At 38.5% G+C, this 19,355-nt stretch overlaps 1 protein-coding gene across 1 annotated transcript in view; it reads left to right on the forward strand.

Annotated features, from left to right (window-relative positions):
- Positions 1-19,355, forward strand: part of HS6ST3 (heparan sulfate 6-O-sulfotransferase 3) — a 742,437-nt gene that overhangs the window by 15,663 nt on the left and 707,419 nt on the right. The gene's annotated exons all lie outside the window — the stretch shown is intronic.

Genomic DNA, 19,355 nt, shown 5'->3' on the forward strand with positions numbered 1-19,355 from the left:
GATTGATTGGTTCATTCATGCTTGTACATAGCCCAATACCAGACCCTGTGAAGAATACAAATTGAGTAGAATACTTGGTCCTGGCTTGCAAAGAATGAAATCATCATTATGTAACTCATGGACAAAATGACTTGGAAATATTTACATCACAACATTTTAGTTAATTCCTGGTATTGTAATCAGAACTATTTATAAAATTGCTGAAGAAGGCATTTGCAGTAATGAACAAGGCAGGCAGTGAAGGGTTTATATTGACTGAAGTGATGGGGTGATATTGGATTGGTTGTAGAGCTGTATATAGAGGGTTCTGAAAATATGCTAGGCTGAGGAAATTATTTTTGATTCAATATAAAATTTAGAATTACTTAAAACTCTTAAATAGTAGTAGTTGTTAAAGTATTTATGTCCAATAAATTCTCTGATACTCTTTCCTTGAAGATGTGAAGCTTAATGCATCCCTTCATGCCCTGTATTGGCTTTAATGACTTGATTCTAATTAATAGAGTACAACCGAAGAGGAGATGAGATGCCCCTTCTGAGTTTAGGTTATAAAAGGACTGTGGCTTTTGTTTCAGTGTACATGCTCTCTGTCTGTCTCTTGCTCTCTCTCTCTCTCTCCACTTACTCTGGGGGGAAGCTGTGTTCTCAGCAGCACTATAGAGAAGCCTACTTGGCAAGAAGTTGAAACCTCCTTCCAACAGCAGTGTGAGTGAGCTTGGAAAAGGATCCTTCAGCCCCAGTCAGCTCTTTACAGACAGCAGCCTTGTGAGAGACCCTGAGCCAGATATGAACACTAACAAAAATGAAAAAACAGAGTAGGGTGATATTTTTAAGAAGATAAGAGACAATGCACAGGAAGTATCTCATCTATCTTCTTCCCTTTTTAACCAAAATGAAGGCAGCGTATTTGAGTACAGATACAGGATGGTTGGTGGAATTGATAGTTGAAAGATGGGATAGTTCTAATCTGATTGCATCTCTTTTCTCTATGAAGTACAAAGCAAGGTCATTAGCTGAGAGTCGTGAAGAAAGGGAAGGAATGTCGGAAATTTGAGAAGAGCAGAGATGTGAATAATTATCTTAGAAGTTGGGAAAACACATTTCCTAGGGAAGTAAGTTGTCTGGCAGTATTGAGTTCTGTTTTGAGATCTGTGATTATACATTTGAAATCAGTCCAGTTAGAATGGTTCTGTAATTTTCTTCAGTAACATTTAACTGTTCAGATAGAGGCAAAATTACACAATTGGGTTTAACCAGCACTGGAGTTTTACCCAGTGAGTAGCAAGGGAGTTATGGATATTTGCAAGGGAACATTTTAGTGCCAGATCTTGTCATTTGTTGGGATATAAGCAAGGATATGAGGTTGGGTGATAGACAATAAGAAAAGTGGTAGGGTCAATATTATATGTTAAGGTTGATGATATATGGGGGTTGTAGGAGTAGGAGTGCTGGAGAGTTGGTGTAAGTGTGCTGGACTGTAGGAGATAATGGTCAAAGAAAAGGGCATTTGAAATTGAGATGCTGGAGTGGAGACTATTCCTTGTATGGTCTCTGTAAATGGCTGCCTAAGATGGGGCAATGAGTGATCATTGGTGCTAAGAAGGTGAAAGAATGGTCGGGACAAGGTGTTGGATGGGTTATCCATGAGAATATTGATGTCAAAAATGATGATAAAAGTAGAGTTGGAGAGGAATGTAGAGTTGGACCTCCTGGTGCTGTAGGTCAGGAGGTCCACAGTGCTAGCCCCAGGGGTGAAGGGTGACAATCATATGACATGTGCTCCAGAAGACTGTGGGAATATAATTATTCTTTCCTCTGCAAGTCAGACTTCTCAGCTGTTCAGTATTGCAGGATTGTGGCAAGTGTTGCAGGAAGTCAGGGACCCCAAATAGAGGGACTGGCTGAAGCCATGGCAGAAGAACATAAATTGTGAAGATTTCATGGACATTTATTAGTTCCCCAAATTAATGCATTTATAATTTCTTACGCCTGTCTTTACTGCGGTTTCTGAACATAAATTGTGAAGATTTTGTGGACATTTATCACTTCCCCAATCAATACTCTTATAATTTCCTATGCCTGTCTTTAATTTAATCTCTTAATCCCATCATCTTCGTAAGCTGAGGATGTATGTTGCGTCAGGACCCTGTGATGATTGCATTAACTGCACAAATTGTTCATAAAGCATGTGTATTTGAACAATATGAAATCTGGGCACCTTGAAAAAAGAACAGGATAACAGCAATGTTCAGGGAACAAGGGAGGTAACCATTAGGTCTGACTGCCTGGGAGCCGGGCAGGACAGACTCATATTTCTCTTATTGCCGAAAACGGGTAAGAGAAATATCGCTGAATTATTTCCCTAGTAAGGAATATTAATAATTAACAGTCCTGGAAAAAGAATGCATTCCCAGGGGGAGGCCTCTAAAATGGCTGCTCTGGGAGTGTCTGCCTTATGAAGTTGTAGATAGGGATGAAACACACCCTAGTCTCCTGTAGCGCCCCCAGGCTTGCTAGGATTAGGAAATTCCAGCCTGGCGAATTCTAGTCAGACTGGTTTTCTGCTCTTGAACTCTGTTAAGATGTTTATCAGTGACAATGCGTGCACAGTGGGACATGAAACTTCATCAGCAATTCTAGTTTTGCCCTGGCCTTGTGACCTTGCCCTGCCCATTTGCCTTGTGATATTTTATTGCCCTTGAAGCATGTGATCTCTGTGACCCACACTTTATTCGTACACTCCCTCCCCTTTGAAAATCACTAATAAAAACTTGCTGGTTTTGTGACTCGGGGGCATCATGGAACCTGCCAACATGTGATGTCTTCCCCGGACACCCAGCTTTAAAATTTCTCTCTTTTGTACTCTTTCCCTTTATTCTTAGACCAGCCGACACTTAGGGAAAATAGAAAAGAACCTATGTTAAAATATTGGGGGCTGGTTCCCCGATAGCAAGGAAAGAGGTAAAGGACAGGGAAGAGAGCAGAAAATAAAAAATAGGAAAGATAGAAAAGAAGTAGCCACAGGAAGTTAAAGAAAGCATTGGAAGAACCTGAATCCTGCTCTGTAGAGAAGGGTAAAAAGCTCCTCATCCTTCAGTATCCCATCAGGTGCATGGGAACTCCAGGACAGTAAGGAGGTCACAGGGCAGCATTCCATGAAAGGTTAAATCTGTGACAACCACTCCTATCTCTATCTCTATCTCTATCTCTATCTCTATCTCTATCCGTCTATCATCTGGATCTTTATATTGTAACTATGTTTATATTTAACTCTATCATAGTTAACAAGAAATGGTTAAAAATTGTTCAGCATTCATTCTTTATGGGGGAGAAAGCAGAAGCATGAACAGTATTTGTAAAGTTGGCTATCTAAAGGCATTTTTACATTTTAATCTTTGGTGAGGGACAGGTTTGTCACAAGCATTGCCCGATACATGAGATTTTCCGGTAGACAGATGACCTCACAGGGAATAGAGTCTGACTATTGGATGTGAGCTGGGCCCTAGTGTCTGGAAACCAACTGTGACTCAGCAGATCATATGTCAGTGTGTGAGTGGATAGGTCTCTGGGAAATAGAGGTTTCTTGAGGAGGCAACTCACGTTCATAAAAATGGGTTAGACTATTTGAAACCACTTGTGGTTTTGATGAGATGGGCTGGAAGAAGGATGCATTAGAGGATAATTATTACAGTTTCCAAAAGGTTATGCATTGCTTATGTGTGCAAGGGAACTCATTCACAGATTGGCCTGTGTTTTGTCTAAAGCTTGATTCTCTCCACATTTAGAAAGCTACTTACATTTATCAGAATCTGATATCTGTTTGTTCTGTTCTGGAGAAGTGTTAGAGAAAGTAAAATAAGTTGCACTGGTGTTAGTGACTTTGAGGTATCAGGGAAGTCAAAGGGGATGAAGGAAAGGCCTAGAAATGAAGATCCAAAAGTGGCCCAAGATAGCTGGGATAGGAGGGTGCAGATGGTGAGCTATGCACCTCAGTCAGTTGTTTATTAAGTCCTTACATCTAGTGTTCAGTAATATGGCATGTCCTGGGCAATGTGAACCACTATCTAAATTATGATGTGAGCAGGTTGGAAGTGCCGGGTACTGGGCTGGGCATTGGAAATAAAAAGGTGAATCAGATATTTTCTTTTTTCTCAATGAAATTACAGTGGGCAGCCACCAGTATGCAGTGAGGGATGTGCTGTGGTGTGGGCACAGAGCTGCAAAGCACAGAGGCAGAGCATAGCCAGAGTGGGAGAGGCTTCTGAATTAGTCCATTTTGTGTTGCTATAAAGGAATACGTGAGGCTGGGTAATTTTAAAGAAGAGAAGTTTATTTGGCTCACAGTTCTGCTGGCTATATAAGCATGGCACTAGCTTCTGCTTGGCTTCTGGTGAGGCCTCAGGAAGCTTACAATTATGGCAGAAGGCAAAGGAGGAGCAGGCACATCACATGGCAAGAGAGGGAGCAAGAGAAAGAGGAGGAGGTGCCAAGCTCCTTTAAACAACCAGCTCTCTTGTAAACTAACAGAGTGAGACTCACTTGTGACCATGTGGAGGACACCAAGCCCTTCATGAGGGACCCACCCCCATGACCCAAACACCTCCCTCCAGGCCTCACCTTGAACATAGGGGATCACATTTCTTTTCTTTTTTAATTTGTGTGTGTGTTTTTTTTTTTTTTTTTTTGAGACGGTGTCTCACTCTGTCGCCCAGGCTGGAGTGCAGTGGCACCATCTTGGCTCACTGCAAGCTCCGCCTCCAAGGTTCACGCCATTCTCCTGCCTCAGCCTCCTGAGTAGCTGGGACTAGAGGTGCCCACCACCACGCCCAGCTAATTTTTTGTATTTTTAGTAGAGATGGGGTTTCACTGTGGCCTCAATCTCCTGACCTCCTGATCCACCCGCCTCGGCCTCCCAAAGTGCTGGGATTACAGGCGTGAGCCACCATGCCCGGCCGGGGATCACATTTCAACATGAGATTTGGAGGGGACAAATATCCAAACTGTATCAACCTTTTTGGAGGAAATGGTTTAATTATAAAGGGTCATCAGAATTCAGAATAAGGAGTGGTTAATTTTCCTTGAGGGGTGTGGTGAAGACTTCAGAAGCAGTAATTCAGGCACTGTGCACAACTTACTTACCTTTCCAAGGAACTTTTCCCAGATCATTTTCTCACCATTCTTCCCCCATTTGTGTCCTGATATGTCTTGATGACATGCTGTTTGCTACACATTGACTAGTATAAAGATATACCATAGGTGATTTATTATTAAAAATATTAGAAGTACCATGGTTTATGAAAAATGCTTATTTTAAAAAATAAATTAAAATTCTAGTTGACTGTGCAGGATCACTCCCATGTTCTGTAATGCTTTCTTGAGTGAGATACAAAGGGGGTAGATTTACAATGTGTCCTGAAGGAAAAAGGTTGATTACTCCATTTTTAGCATATATAATTAAGAACAGATGAACAATACTATTCAATTATCATATAGCTTAATTACTTCTGGATGTGCATATTAAGGCACATAACCTTCTAAGGCTAACTGCCTACTTCCAAAGACAATTTGAGGTGGCTTGCAGAATTAAAATAGGACAATTAAAAATATGAGTAAAACTAAAACCAATGAAAAGGAACAGAAAAATATGTGTGCCAGACATCTAGGTATAATTCATTTTTGCAGTTAAACAGGAACTTAAGCTTTTTAATATCTTGGCTGCTAAGGCAAATAAATAAAACAGAGAGCCCTTGTCATTGGGTTAAGTTTGTCTCAGAAAAAAAAATTCCTTTTTTTCTGACCTCTGGAAGGAATTTTTTGCTTAAAGGGACATGGGATGACATCCTGAACAGTGTTTCCACAATAGTTTTGCAGAAGACACAGGAATATTCTTCAAAAGACTGTTTTTCACATCCACTCTATGAAACAGAGATTTTGGTATATCAGCAATAAGCAACTAGACAATATAATGAAAATATCTCATTCACTGTAGTGACAAAGATATAAAATATAAGGGAATAAGCTTCGTTAGGGATGACTGTGACCTACATAAAGAGAACTGCAGATTTCATTGGAGATAAATTGAGGCTTGAATGAATAGACAAATGTTTTCTGAATGGAAGAAACCATATTATAAAAATTTACAATTTATAAATTTAAGAAAAGAAATTACTAGTCCTTTTTTGACAAAATCATTCTAAAATGGTTTGAAAAAAGTTAGGATACCCTAAGTATTCCTGAAGAAGAAAAGTGATGAGGTAGAGTTAGTCCCAGATATAAACCATGTTGGAAACAAAATTAAAACTACATCTCTGGATGCATAGCTCGAAGTATACATAAATAGGACAGAAAGCCCCAGAAATAGATACAATTATATTTATGAGTTGAATGTGTGATATAGTAGTCCTTACAGAATGTTAGGGAAAGGAATGCTCATTTAATAACCAGTTTCCCACAATATTTAAAAACACAGCAAACTCTTTTAGATCTGTATCGCATAATTATGTAACAATCTGCATCCCAGATGAATTTAATAGTTAAAGAAAATAATATAAGCTTTGGGATAATGTAAAATTGGGCATATTTATGTTCCTTGGAAAGAATGAATCTTTCTAGTGTGTTAAGGGATAAAAGGAAGCACAAAGGAAAACATGAAATATTTATCTATATTTAAATGGTGAAACAGGTCAGATGTGGTGGCCCACACCTGTAATCCCAGCACTTTGGGAGACTGAGGCAGGTGGAATGCTTGAATCCAGGAGTTTGAGACCAGCTTGGGCAACATGATAAAACCCCATCTCTAAAATAAATAAATAAATATATATATATATATTCCCGGCTGGTGGTGTACACCTGTGGTCCCAGCTACTCCGGAGGCTGAGGCAGAAGGATCACTTGATCCCATGAGTTGGAGGTTGCAGTGAGCTGAGATCACACCACTGCATCCAGCCTGGGGGACAGAACAAGACTCTGTTTCAACAAACAAACAAACAAATAGTGAAACATGTATAGTGAAGACAACATAAATAAAATGAAGAAGAAGAGGACTGGGTGGAGGGTATCTGTGGGTTTGTGTTGGCAGGAATACCACAGACACACATTCCATGGTAAGATTAGATGATATTCCTAGTTTATTTAGTCAGGGATGCAGGGTTTTATTGGAGTGGGGAGGTCACATAGAGCAGGAGCAGATGTAGTGAATTCCAACAGCTCTCTTCTGTCTTGGGGACTTCTAGTTTGGTAAGGGTGTAGGGCTGCTGCAATGGGCACTGCCCTCATGGTGTGTGTGGTGTTCCTCCAGATCCGAGGAGATCAGGTGGTGCTAGACCTCAAGCCTGTTTATGCTCAGGGCTTAAATCACCATCCAAGGATGAGTCACACAAACACGGATTCACTTAAATTTAAGGAGGTGTTTACAATAATCAAGCTCTCCTGTTCTTGAGCCAAACTTAGCCTCCTCAAGGTCACAGACTATCTATGGGGAGAAGCCAGACTCAGAGCTGAGGCCAGGTATCTCTGAGCAGGAGCTCAGTGACTTGTTTTCTAGAAGTTTGGAAAGCACACCCCTGCCCCCCATTAACAGATTGACAAAGTATGACAGGAAAGGATTATTGACTTTCTTAAAGGCATTCAAACTGGTGGAAAACATTATTACATTCTTAATAGATAATTGGGCAAAGCTTATGTACAGTTGTTTCATTAAGAACCTTAGTAAATAAATAACTAGAAAAATATTAACCTCATCTGTAAGCAATGCAAGTAAAATATAAATTAAGAAAATAACATAGCTTACACTTACTAAATGAGTAAACATTAAAAAGCATAGATATAATATTCGGTTCTCATGAAATTGGGGTGAAATGGGTTCATTTGTAAATTTGGAACCTTCCATTGCTGGTTTTTGGAAAGGAGTCTGACAATGTATTAGGAATCAAAAACCTGCCCATGGATGTTTGTACCAGGAATCTCACCTCTGGAAATTTATCCTAAGGAAATAATTCAAGAGAAGAAAAGACAGAAGGTATATGCACTAATATATTCATTTTACCATTATTTATAATGGCAAAAAATTGGAAAAGTGGAACAACTAGGAATTTGGATAGTAGGGGAATGGTTAAACTATGGTACAACAAATTGATGTAATATTATGCCCCCATTAAAATGATAATTATGAAGAGCCGCATATTAGGATATGTTTGAGGCACTGTTAAATTAAAGAAGACACAAAATAGTATCTATTTAGTGATCAGCTTTCTATACTTATGGTCAGGTTCTACAAAGAAACATAATAAAATGAAAAAAGTTGTGAAAATGTGGGTAATTTTAATTTCTTTTCTATTTTCTTTATTAATATAATAATTCTTTTTTTTTTCTTTTCTAGTGACAGGATCAGTCTCTGTCACCCAGGCTGGACTGCAATTATGTGATCATAGCTCACTGCAGCCTCAAACTCCTGGGCCCAAGTGATCTTCCTGCCTCAGTCACCTGAGTAGCTTGGGCTACAAGGTTGTCACCGTGCCTGGCTAATTTTTTCATTTTTTGATGCGGTGGGATATCGCTGTGTTGCCCAGGATGGTCTCAAACTCCTGGCCTCAAGTAATCCTTCTCCCTTGGCCTCCTAAAGTACTGTGATTACAGGGATGACCCACCGTTGCTGGCCCTTTCTTTTCTTTATTACTATTAAAAGCAGCATGAAGTAGTGGTTAAGATTGTGGATTTGTATCCCAGTTCTGCTACTTACCAGCTGTGTGACTGGTGAAGGTAACTTACCATTTTTTGTGCCTCCGTTTGCTCATCTACGAAACAGGGATAATAATAGGGCCTACCTTATAGAGTTTTGAGGATTACATGAGCTAGTGTTTGTAAAGTGCTTAGAAAAGTGTCTGGTGTATATAAGGCCCTGTGCCAGTATTAGCTATTAGTATACTGTTGCTTTTCATAAGATATAGATGGGTGTAAAAACTCCCAAATAAATAAAACACTGCTCTTGTCACAAAACACCATGCCCCCAGGCCTAGTAAATAGACATTGACTTCTCATAAATAACTCTTTGTGTTGGGAGCGAAGCTATTGACACTGGACCATGACTTCTTTAGTGCAAGGACTCTACCTGTTTGTCAAGGACTCTACCATTCTGGGTCATGGTAGGCAATCAGTTTTTGAGTGAATTTCTAGAGGTGTGACTTTTTGATTACTGGGTTTAATAGTTAGTCCAAGTTTAGGTAACCATAGGAATTGTTCCTCCTTGACCTTGTGCTGACCTTTGGCCCCATGTTCCTGCCTCCATTTCTGTGTGCTTGCTACTAGTTTTACAGGACACATGGTTAAGGGGTCATTCTGTTGAAGGGGTCAGGGGCTTTTTCTTGGCATAGACATGGAACCCTGTTGATAATGTCTGTTGTCACATTATATTACATTTTTGCATTAGTTGGAGCTGACATACTTCCAAGTGGCAGAAATCAATCTAACTAGGCCATATTAAAAGTGGTGTTTTTATTTGTTTGTTTTACTTTAAGTTTCGGGATACACGTGCAGAATGTACAGGTTTGTTACATAGGTGTACGTGTACCATGGTGGTTTGCTGCACCCATTCTCTAAGTTTCCTCCCCTCACACCCCATCCCCCAACAGGCCCTGGTATGTGTTGTTCCCCACCCTGTGTCCAGGGCTTTCATTGTTCAACTCCCACTTATGAGTGAGAACATGCGGTGTTTGGTTTTCTTTTCCTGTGTTAGTTTGCTGAGGATGATGGCTTCCAGCTTCATCTGTGTCCCTGCAAAGGGCATGATCTCATTCCTTTTTGTGGCTGCATAGTATTCCATGGTGTATATGTGTCACATTTTCTTTATCTAGTCTATCATTGGGCATTCGGGTTGGTTCCATGACTTTGCTATTGTAAATAGTGCTGCAGTGAACATACACGTGCATGTATCTTTATAGTAGAATGATTTATATTCCTTTGGGTACATACCCCATAATGGGATTGTTGGGTCAAATGGTATTTCTGGTTCTGGATCCTTGAGGAATCGCCATACTGTCTTCCACAACGGTTGAACTAATTTACATTCCCACCAACAGTGTAAAAGTTTTCCTATTTCTCCACATCCTCGCCAGCATCAATTGTTTCTTGACTTTTTAATAATCATTCTCTGACTGGCATGAGATGGTATCTCATTGTGGTTTTGATTTGCATTCCTCTAATGATCAGTGATGTTGAGCTTTTATTCATATATTTATTGGCCGCATAAATGTCTTCTTTTAAAAGTGATGTTTATTTTTAAGGATGCTGGGGCAACACAGCAGCATCTCTGGAAAACAGACAATAGAACAACAGGTGACAGGAAGAGTCATAAGAACCTGGTCAGCTTCCGGGAACTCGGCCGCAGGAATTAGCTCTCCTTCAACGACTGGAGTGCATAGTCTGTTCACTTACTGGCTTCTTTTACAGTGCTACTACCTGAATTGCCTCTCATAGGCCTGATTATATATTTTTGGCAGAGAAATCTGACTGGCCCACCTCACCTTTTTGTGAGGTCCCATGGATTGCCAATCAGCTAGAGTCAGGTGTCTGCCCTGACCCAACTGTGGGGTGGGAGTGGCAGGAGGGAATATGCTGGTGATGATGTACACATGTGGTCTCCCCTAATCAGTAGAGATTTTCCCTGAGGCAGGCTCTTTGAGAAAGAAACAACAGCATGGCAGACACCCCCAAAATGCGTTTAACGTGCAGTGAAATCTCCCATCCCCGCTCCATTCCCAAGCCATGAGGTTTCAACAGCAGATAAGCGTATTATTCATCCATGAATTCTAAGCAATCAGGGTGGTGTCTGGCATGCAGAAGGTGCTCAGTATGCACTATTGAACTGAACTTTCAGATACCTGATAGTTCACTCATTATAGCAAGTGATAAATTGCAGTAAATTTCCAATGAATGCCTGAACACTGCTATTTTAAATTGTTGATGAGAGAGGAGGGCGAGAGAGAGAGGTGCATGGAGCCAAACCACTGTTTTTTTGTGATTATGTTGGCACCTGACTTGTGTTCTTGCCATTCCACTTATTCAGAGAGGCTCAGGGAAACTCGAAGTAGGTAAAAATATGCTTAAGGAGAGATGAACATTTATATGAAGTAAGGGGAAAAGCTGGGGTTTTGGAGGATACACATTCATTTTGATGTTGAGCTTTATCATTGACTACATATATAAACTTCAGAAAGTCACTAAGCCCTGTGATCTCCAATTTACTCATCTGTAAAATGAGATAAATAATTTAGCCTAGTTTTTAGGATTGCACATTTAAGATTGTGAAATAAAATTTCTGGTATAAGTAATTTAATTCTCTTCCCTTTCACTCTCCTTGCTTTGTACTTCCTTAAATGGTTTGAGAGTTATTTTGAATGGAGTCCTAGGAGTCCTTATTTCTGTAGCATGAAAGAGACTATTTTGGTCTGAATATTTCATAAGAGAAGAACTTTCAGGAGAACACTAACAAGATTAACATTGTAAGATGCCCCCTATGGTCTAAACACATCAAAATAAAGCAGAAGAATAACAAAAATCATAATAAGTATCACAAAGGGAAAATAACCTTTAAAAACAATAATTGCACATTTAAAATAAAGAAAACCAGTTGTAATTGCGAAAGTATTTTAACACCAAAGAGGAAGAACACATTTTCAGGACCAGGCATTTACATTGGTTGAGGTGGAAAACAAATATCAAGAATCAGAAAGAGATAAGATTGAATGATGATATTCACTGGAGAAGATAGAAAAGAAAACATAATATCTATGAAAATATGCAGTGATGATGAATGACTGCAGCACATGGAAATGCTGCAGAAATGCCAAAAAATAAGGCAGGCAAGGAGGGGTAGGCTTAGAGCACTGAAGTGAAGCTTTATGTTAGTTGTAAACTATAATGTTAAGTGATTGAATTAAAAATATGTAATAGACTGCATGAATCTAGAAAATGGATTGAGATAAATCTGTGCCTAACAGGGACATTGTTATGGGCTGAATCATGTCTTCTGCCCCCAAATTTATGGTTGAAGTCCTCACTCACGTGTACCTTAGAATGTGACTTTTTTTTTTTTTTCGAGATGGAGTCTCCCTCTGTCACTCAGGCTGGAGTGCAGTGGCCTGATCTCGGCTCACTGTAGCCTCCTCCTCCTGGGTTCAAACAATTCAACTGCCTCAGCCTCCTGAGTAGCTGGGATTACAGGTGTGTACCACCACGCCCAGCTAATTTTTGTATTTTTTAAGTAGAGATGGGGTTTTACTATGTTGGCCAGGGTGGTCTCAAACTCCTGACCTCAAGTGATCCACCCACATTGGCCTCCAAAAACGCTGGGATTACAAGTGTGAGCCACCGCGCCCAGCCAGAATGTGACTTTATTTGGAGGTAGAACCTTTGAAAAAATAAGTAAGGCTAAATGAGGTCATTGGGGTGGGTCCTAATTCGATATGACTGGTGTCCTTATAAGAAGTAGAGATTAGGATATAGACACACGCAGAGGGAAGATCATGTGAAGACAGAGATAAGGTCGCCATCTACAAGCCAAAAAGGAAGGCTACAGCATGAAACCAGTCATGCCAACATTTTGATCTTGGACTTCCAGCCTCTAGAACTGTGGGAGATTAAATTTCTGTTGCTTAAGCTACCAAGTTTGTAGTGCTTTGTAATGGCAACCCTAGCAAACTAATACAGATGCCACAAGAAAATGATGGACAATTTCCATGAAACCATATGAAGGAAGTAGAAACTTCCTCTGATTTGGAAAAGAAGAACTTGTGAAAGGAGAGATAGGAAAAATGTTGAAATGTGTTCTATCAATACTAATTAAGAACATTAAAGATATTTGCTGGAGAATTATGAGTGGAAAAAATATAAAGGACAAGATGAATAGCTTATGTTACTAAATGCATACAAATGACTGTGTGTTTAGAAAGCCTAACAAATCAACTTAAAACCATTATAGTAATAAGAGTTTAGCACAATTATAGCATATAGTATAAATCTGTAGTCTCTAGTGCTTCATATACATATAAAATATAATATAAATTAATCTCTTATAAATAGTATAAATAACATTAAGTAATTTCAATTAATTTAATGCAGAGTATGAAAGCCATTTAAGGGAATTTAAAATAACAGGAGATGATTTCTTTAATTTGGAAAAAACAGAGTGATGTTTTACTCGAATGCTTTCTAAGTACACTGATGATTATAGTATCTCTATTAAGTATAATTTAATAATAGATATTGATTTACTTTGTAAATTATGAAGTAAGATTTGATGCTAAATATTGTTTTATTATTAGAGTTCAGGATAGCAAAATTGAGACTCAGGACAAATTTGGGCGGATAATAGATTTTAAGATGGTCTGAACTACTTAAGGATTGAGATAAATAAAAAATGCCTGATTGCTCAGTGATCAATCATTTTGACCTCCTGATTAAGTGAAATTTGCATCGGATCTATCCCACTTCCTACTATAGAGTATAATTAATCTTGAAGACTGTGAGCCAGAGGGCCTGGAGGCTCCTCTGTCTATTATCTGAGTGTCCTTGGGCAGTTATTTAATACATTTCTGCTCCCCCAGTTTTCACTCTGTACAGTGGAGACAGGGTTGTTGTGTGAGGACTAATGAGTCCTAAAATATTGCCTTACGATTAAAATTACTTTCACAGACTATTTGCAGCATTAAATATAATAGGAAAAAAAAAAGGAAACTGTGCTCTACCTTAGGGGATTATTCAGGATGGAATTGTGTCCCCTCTTCCAGAAAATCAGTTGAAGTTCTAACCCCTAGTACTTCAGAATGTGACCTTATTTGAAAATAAGATGGTTGCAGATGTAATTTAGTTAAGAATAGATCATATTAGATTAGGGCAGGCCCCTAATTCAATATAACTGGCGTCCTTCTAAGAAGAGAGAGACACAGGAAGAATGCCCTGTGAGAGGGAAGGCAGAGGTTGGAGTTATGCAGCTATAAGCCAAGAAATGGCAAAGATTCCTGGCAGCCCCAGAAGCTAGGAAGAGGCAAGGAAGGGTTCCCTGCAGGTTGCAGAGGGGCTGGGGCCCTGGTTTCAGATTCCTGGTTTCTAGAACTGGGAGACTATATATTTCTGTGGTTTTAAGCTACCCAGTTTGTATTAACAGTACTAGGCAATCCTAGGACACTAATAAAGGGACTGTGCAGCTTTTGCAGTAATTTAAAGCATGTTCTTGACTATTTTAAGGCAAGAAAAACTACTTACAATCTATTAATAACTGAAGAGCAGGTTATAAGACATTCTATATGCTCTGTCCTATTATCTAAAAAATACCTAAATGTATATATGTATATTCCTTCAATTTATTCCTATACATCATAGAGTTAAAACAAGTTTTTTTTCTGATTAGTAGTATTTTGAACTTTATTTCCTTTATTATATTTTTCTGAATTATTCAAATTTTATAAGGAGATACAAATCTATGAATTTTTTTTGAAGAACAATGTATTTTACTTGGTTTTGTCTGCTGTGATTTAGGCATCTATGTCACCTAATAAAAAACACAATTATAAACTTTTGTTTTTCAGTGTAAATTTCTGTGTACGGAGCTTGGCAGAAGTTACCGCTCTGACATACAAGAGGCCAAACAGTGACAAATCAGTTAAAATGTATAAAATTGAGGAGGCTGACATATCTAAAGGACATGTATTACAAAAGCAGTGGAACGTTATATATTAGGTCATTACAGGTCAGTCTCATCTGGAGACTGGATAAAGTTTGGGATGAATATAGCAGGTTCTGAAGTGATGAATAGCCATAGGGCCTGGCCTGGGCTGGATAGGAAAAGTGCCTAATTAAACTTGGGCACAAAGGTTTCATTTCCAAGTCCGAGACCTAAAACAGAAACTGTTAGAATGGGTCACAGAGGACTTAAGTTTATTTGTATACCTATCTGAAGAATATTTTAAGTGATTTATAAGTGTATTTCCATCCATCCTAAGGTTTTAGAAATGCCTTCCTTTCCCTTTCTGGTTTTAAAAGTATGTAATTTCTGAGTTACTGATTTACTAATACTTTGAATTAAGATATATTTAATTTAGCTGAATTTCGCTATATTCGACCAAGTAGGATTTATGGGTTTCTTGGTGAAGTTTATTAGAGGCTCATTAAGGAGCCAAGCAAAGGTAGAGTAAGGCTAGAATGATTAGAGATGAGGGTCACCTGAGAGGTGTGGACTAGCGCTATCTGCAGAAGAGGCATACACTTATTGCTATTATTCATTTACAACATATGTTGACATCTTGTGGGCACCCTCCTTCCCTTTGGGCAGGTGGAACTTCTTTGATGCTATCAAACAATGGAGAAAACAAATGAAGCAGTAGATGGCCGCAATTGCTAATAGCCCGAACCAGTTCATAACAGCAACCATAGGAGTGAGGCCAACTCTCCTCCAGTCCATGGTTTCTTCCTGGTAGCAGTGGTTATAAGTAGGACATTACAGATCGTGAAATCTTGGTTTATTTTTATTGGCTATGGTGACTCCATTTGGAGGAGCAGCTGGTCCTGGGCTCCCAGAGTTTTCCAGCTGGGGGACTCCCTGAATCATTTCTCATTTACCACCCAATGACTCCGTGAAATTCATCCAAATCTTGAAGAGAAACTCAAAATATTACATGTTACTCCATGTTGGTTACTAATTATTGCTTTATATACTGTAATTTTTACTCATATACTGGCATTAACATGAGAAAAGGGTTATCATTACCATGGCAATGAGGAGTAACGTTTGTGAAACCCATTGCCCCAAAACACTTTATTCCCTTTGGTCATACTCATTTACTCTTACTTTTTCAATAGCTAAGAAATTTAGACGCAATTTCTCTGAGCTGGCTAATGCAAGAGATTTACATGCTAGTACTTCCTTTAATCATCAAAATAACCCTTTCAGGTATTATTATTATTATTATTATTATTATTACTATTATTATTATTGCTGTTTTACAGCTGAGTAAATTGAGGCACAAAGAAGTAATTTGCCCCAAGTCACAAAGATAGAAAGTAGTGAAACCAGGATTTGATATCAGGAGTTCTGACTCAAAAGCCTGCATGCTTAGCTATATATATTTACTTCTTTCCAGCTATGGCTTTGATTCTGTTATCTTCAGTTGTCACAAGACAACATACAAAGACATGTTCTTCTAAATCTATTATTATAGAATATTGTACTCATATTTTAATTAACATAATCTCATGATTATACTTTTGCAAACCCCCTAACTAAATACATGTATTTTCTGTTTAGCCTAATATATTTCTCTGCTCACATTGTTGTATAGGAAATTACACTGATGCAATGTTAGCTTTCGAATACACTACCAGAGATCACTGAACAGAAAGACACACACAAAATTAAGACACTTTAATCACATGCTTTATTAAGTCAATTTAAAACATATAATGAAAATCAAGGGGGAGAAGATACAATAGGTTAATGCACTTAGGATAGTATACAAGTGGGGTGACTAGACAACCTGAATGCTGGGTTATACAATGTTCATATATCTGTCTCTTTGCTACATCAGCCTTTCGAACTGGGGCTGTGGTTACGAGGATGAGAATGGGGTTTGAGGAAAGGGGCCCTAACAAACAAATGGAAGGCTTCTGGGGGACAGACCTGCTCTATCCAAGAAATACAAGGACAAGCACGCCTACTAACAGCTTTAGTGTGCCAATTAGATTGCCAAATAGCTTTGGGTTTTGTCTGTATTTTTTTTGGCAGAGAGCATGTAGGGGCAGAATTGAACTGGGTTAGATAGCTGATTTAAGGATAGCAATAGTTGTCAGCCCAGACTGGCATAGTTTTACCCTAGGACTTGGTCTTTTCAAACCTCCAGTCATTGAGCAATGCTCTTATTTATTCCATTATATACCCCATCTATTCTGTCTTCAACATGCCTTATAAGTTGAACTTACTATCCATATTTAACACATTGTGATGTCACCATGTTTCACAAGCTACTTGCTATCTCTACTTAATATTCCCTATGAATTTTGCCTCTTCTCTTAAGCTGTTAACTTACTTATTACCAATGCTTAACAATCCTTGAGTTTTATCCATGCCGTTTGTTTTGCTTATTTTTTTTAGAAGAATGGAGTATTCTTAAATAATGGAGGAAATACATATTATTCAAGTGCAATAGATTTCCTTTCTTACCATCAACTGATGAGTAAAAAGTATCCAGATGAAATAGAGTTTTAAATTCAGTGCTCAAGTGAGGATTGGACAAATGGTATTATGAATGGGTGGGTTTCTTTGGTTGAGGTATCAGAAAAGCTTTTGGAAAAGGTGAGTTGGAGCCAATGCTCAGGTTCTTTATACTGGTTAGTTTGATTTCCTTTGTCTTATGTCAACTCATGAGACCTTTCTGTCACTCTTAGAGAGCAACACAAATGTTAAGAATTTTCTCAACTGGTTTCCATTACTGAGGAAAACCATTCCCAGAAGTCTGGCGTTGAATATGACCAGAGTAGATGTGAATTCTCTTCCCTTAAAGCAGCCTGGAATAAACTAGGGTTTATTCTCAGCGGAGTTTTGACATGATATCTTTTGTGAAAAGGGTAAACCTTTTCCAGCTACGATTGCCTTTATAACTCATCTATACCTTAATTTTCACAATGAGTGGAGGATGCAGGTAAAGGATTTATGGGATGCAAAAATCCTTTTGAAGCTTCTTCCAGAAAAGCTACTTTGCTGAGGGTTTGCAATACTACAGTTAAGAATCCTCTTAGAAGTATTATAGAAAAGGACCACCTGGTTGTTACAGAAAATTAAAAATGCAGAGCTTATTGGAATGTTAATTGTATGCATGGGCAGTTTAGGAGGTTTGACCAGTGGCATCAGGGTTAAGCCTGTTGAAGATCATGCATTTTAGCGCTCATATTTTTTCATATGGGGACTGAATTATCCCAGATATTAAAAAGAAGAGAAAGTAAAATGTTCAGGAGCTTTCCTCAATAGTTTTTAGAACTGGGGCTTATTACCCTCTTGTTGGCAATTTCTAGCCTGTTGTTCTACTGAATTGCCAGGAATAGCGATGCTAGGTGTGAAGTTATTAACCATCTCAGGAGGGCTATCCTTTAGGACAAGGAGGCCACCAGGGACTTGAGTGGGAGAACTGATTCCAGGCATTAAAGGTCCTTGTGGACAAAATCATTTAGCCATGCTTCTTTGGTGGATGGGCCCCACCAGTCTGCTTCCTTGCTGTGACACATCTCCTTTCTTATTTAATGGAATAGATATAAAATAAATAACTAAAATAAGATAAATGAAGGAAAAAAATAAGTAGATACTGTTTTATTCCCATTCAGTAATGGAGTGTGTAAACAACTTTGACCTGAAAAACCTGTAAACATGTAACAGCAGCGAAGATGGATGATTCTTTGGTATGGTGTTTGGGGTTAGTGTTGGATTTCTACTTTTGAGCCGGACATGCTTGGGTTACATGCTGAGGGCATAACCAGGTAAAGAATATTTTGCTGATCTAAGGAGTCATCCACATTAAGACCTGGTTTAACTAAGCAGTTTTCTGACCTCACCACATGTGGCTTGCTACCTGCTATTAAAGGTTCTTGCTTTTGATGATACATGTAGACAGTGCAGGTAAGATCAAGTACTGATAAGCAACACAACTTATTAGACGTTTAATGTATGGTATGCTACCAATGATACGCCACCCCTGAATATAGACTGATAGCTATAGAGATATACCATACTCTTGGAGGATATTTTACTGTGTGACATTCTGCTGTATCTAGAAAAGTAAGAAAAAAGATATTAGAGTATGATAACTTGAGAAATGATTTTTAGATGTTGAAATTTAGTGTGCAGCCAGTGATTTAAAGTAAAGCACTGGCTATTTGGATTGCAATTAAGAATGAGATTTTTGAATATTTATTTCTAATTTATGTTGTACATACTGCAAGGGTATCTGAGGTGGCGTGAAATTAAAACCACCAAATTGCCATTAAATCAAAGATAAAGAGTGAGATATAAATAGTGAAGCAGGGGGGTGGTTTTAATAGAATATCCTGGGTTAAGGTAGTAATTACAACTGGGGGAAATATTTACTTCCAAGTTTCCTGGAGTCAAGATCCAAATGAAAATGGAATGAGTTAAATAACTTTCCTTGTTTAATAATGAAAAATATACTGGTGTGTTAGGAGAAAACTTTTAACTGGCACAAAATTCTAACAAGAATTTATTGCACTGATCTTAACTTTAGGTGCATTAAGCTTCATAAACCAACCTCATTTCCAGTTCTATCTTACTTATTTAACTTTATTAACCTCGTCTGTCTCACTTA

The sequence above is a fragment of the Pan paniscus genome, chromosome 14 (assembly GCF_029289425.2).
Source record: "Pan paniscus chromosome 14, NHGRI_mPanPan1-v2.0_pri, whole genome shotgun sequence".
NCBI classification, from domain to species: domain Eukaryota; kingdom Metazoa; phylum Chordata; class Mammalia; order Primates; family Hominidae; genus Pan; species Pan paniscus.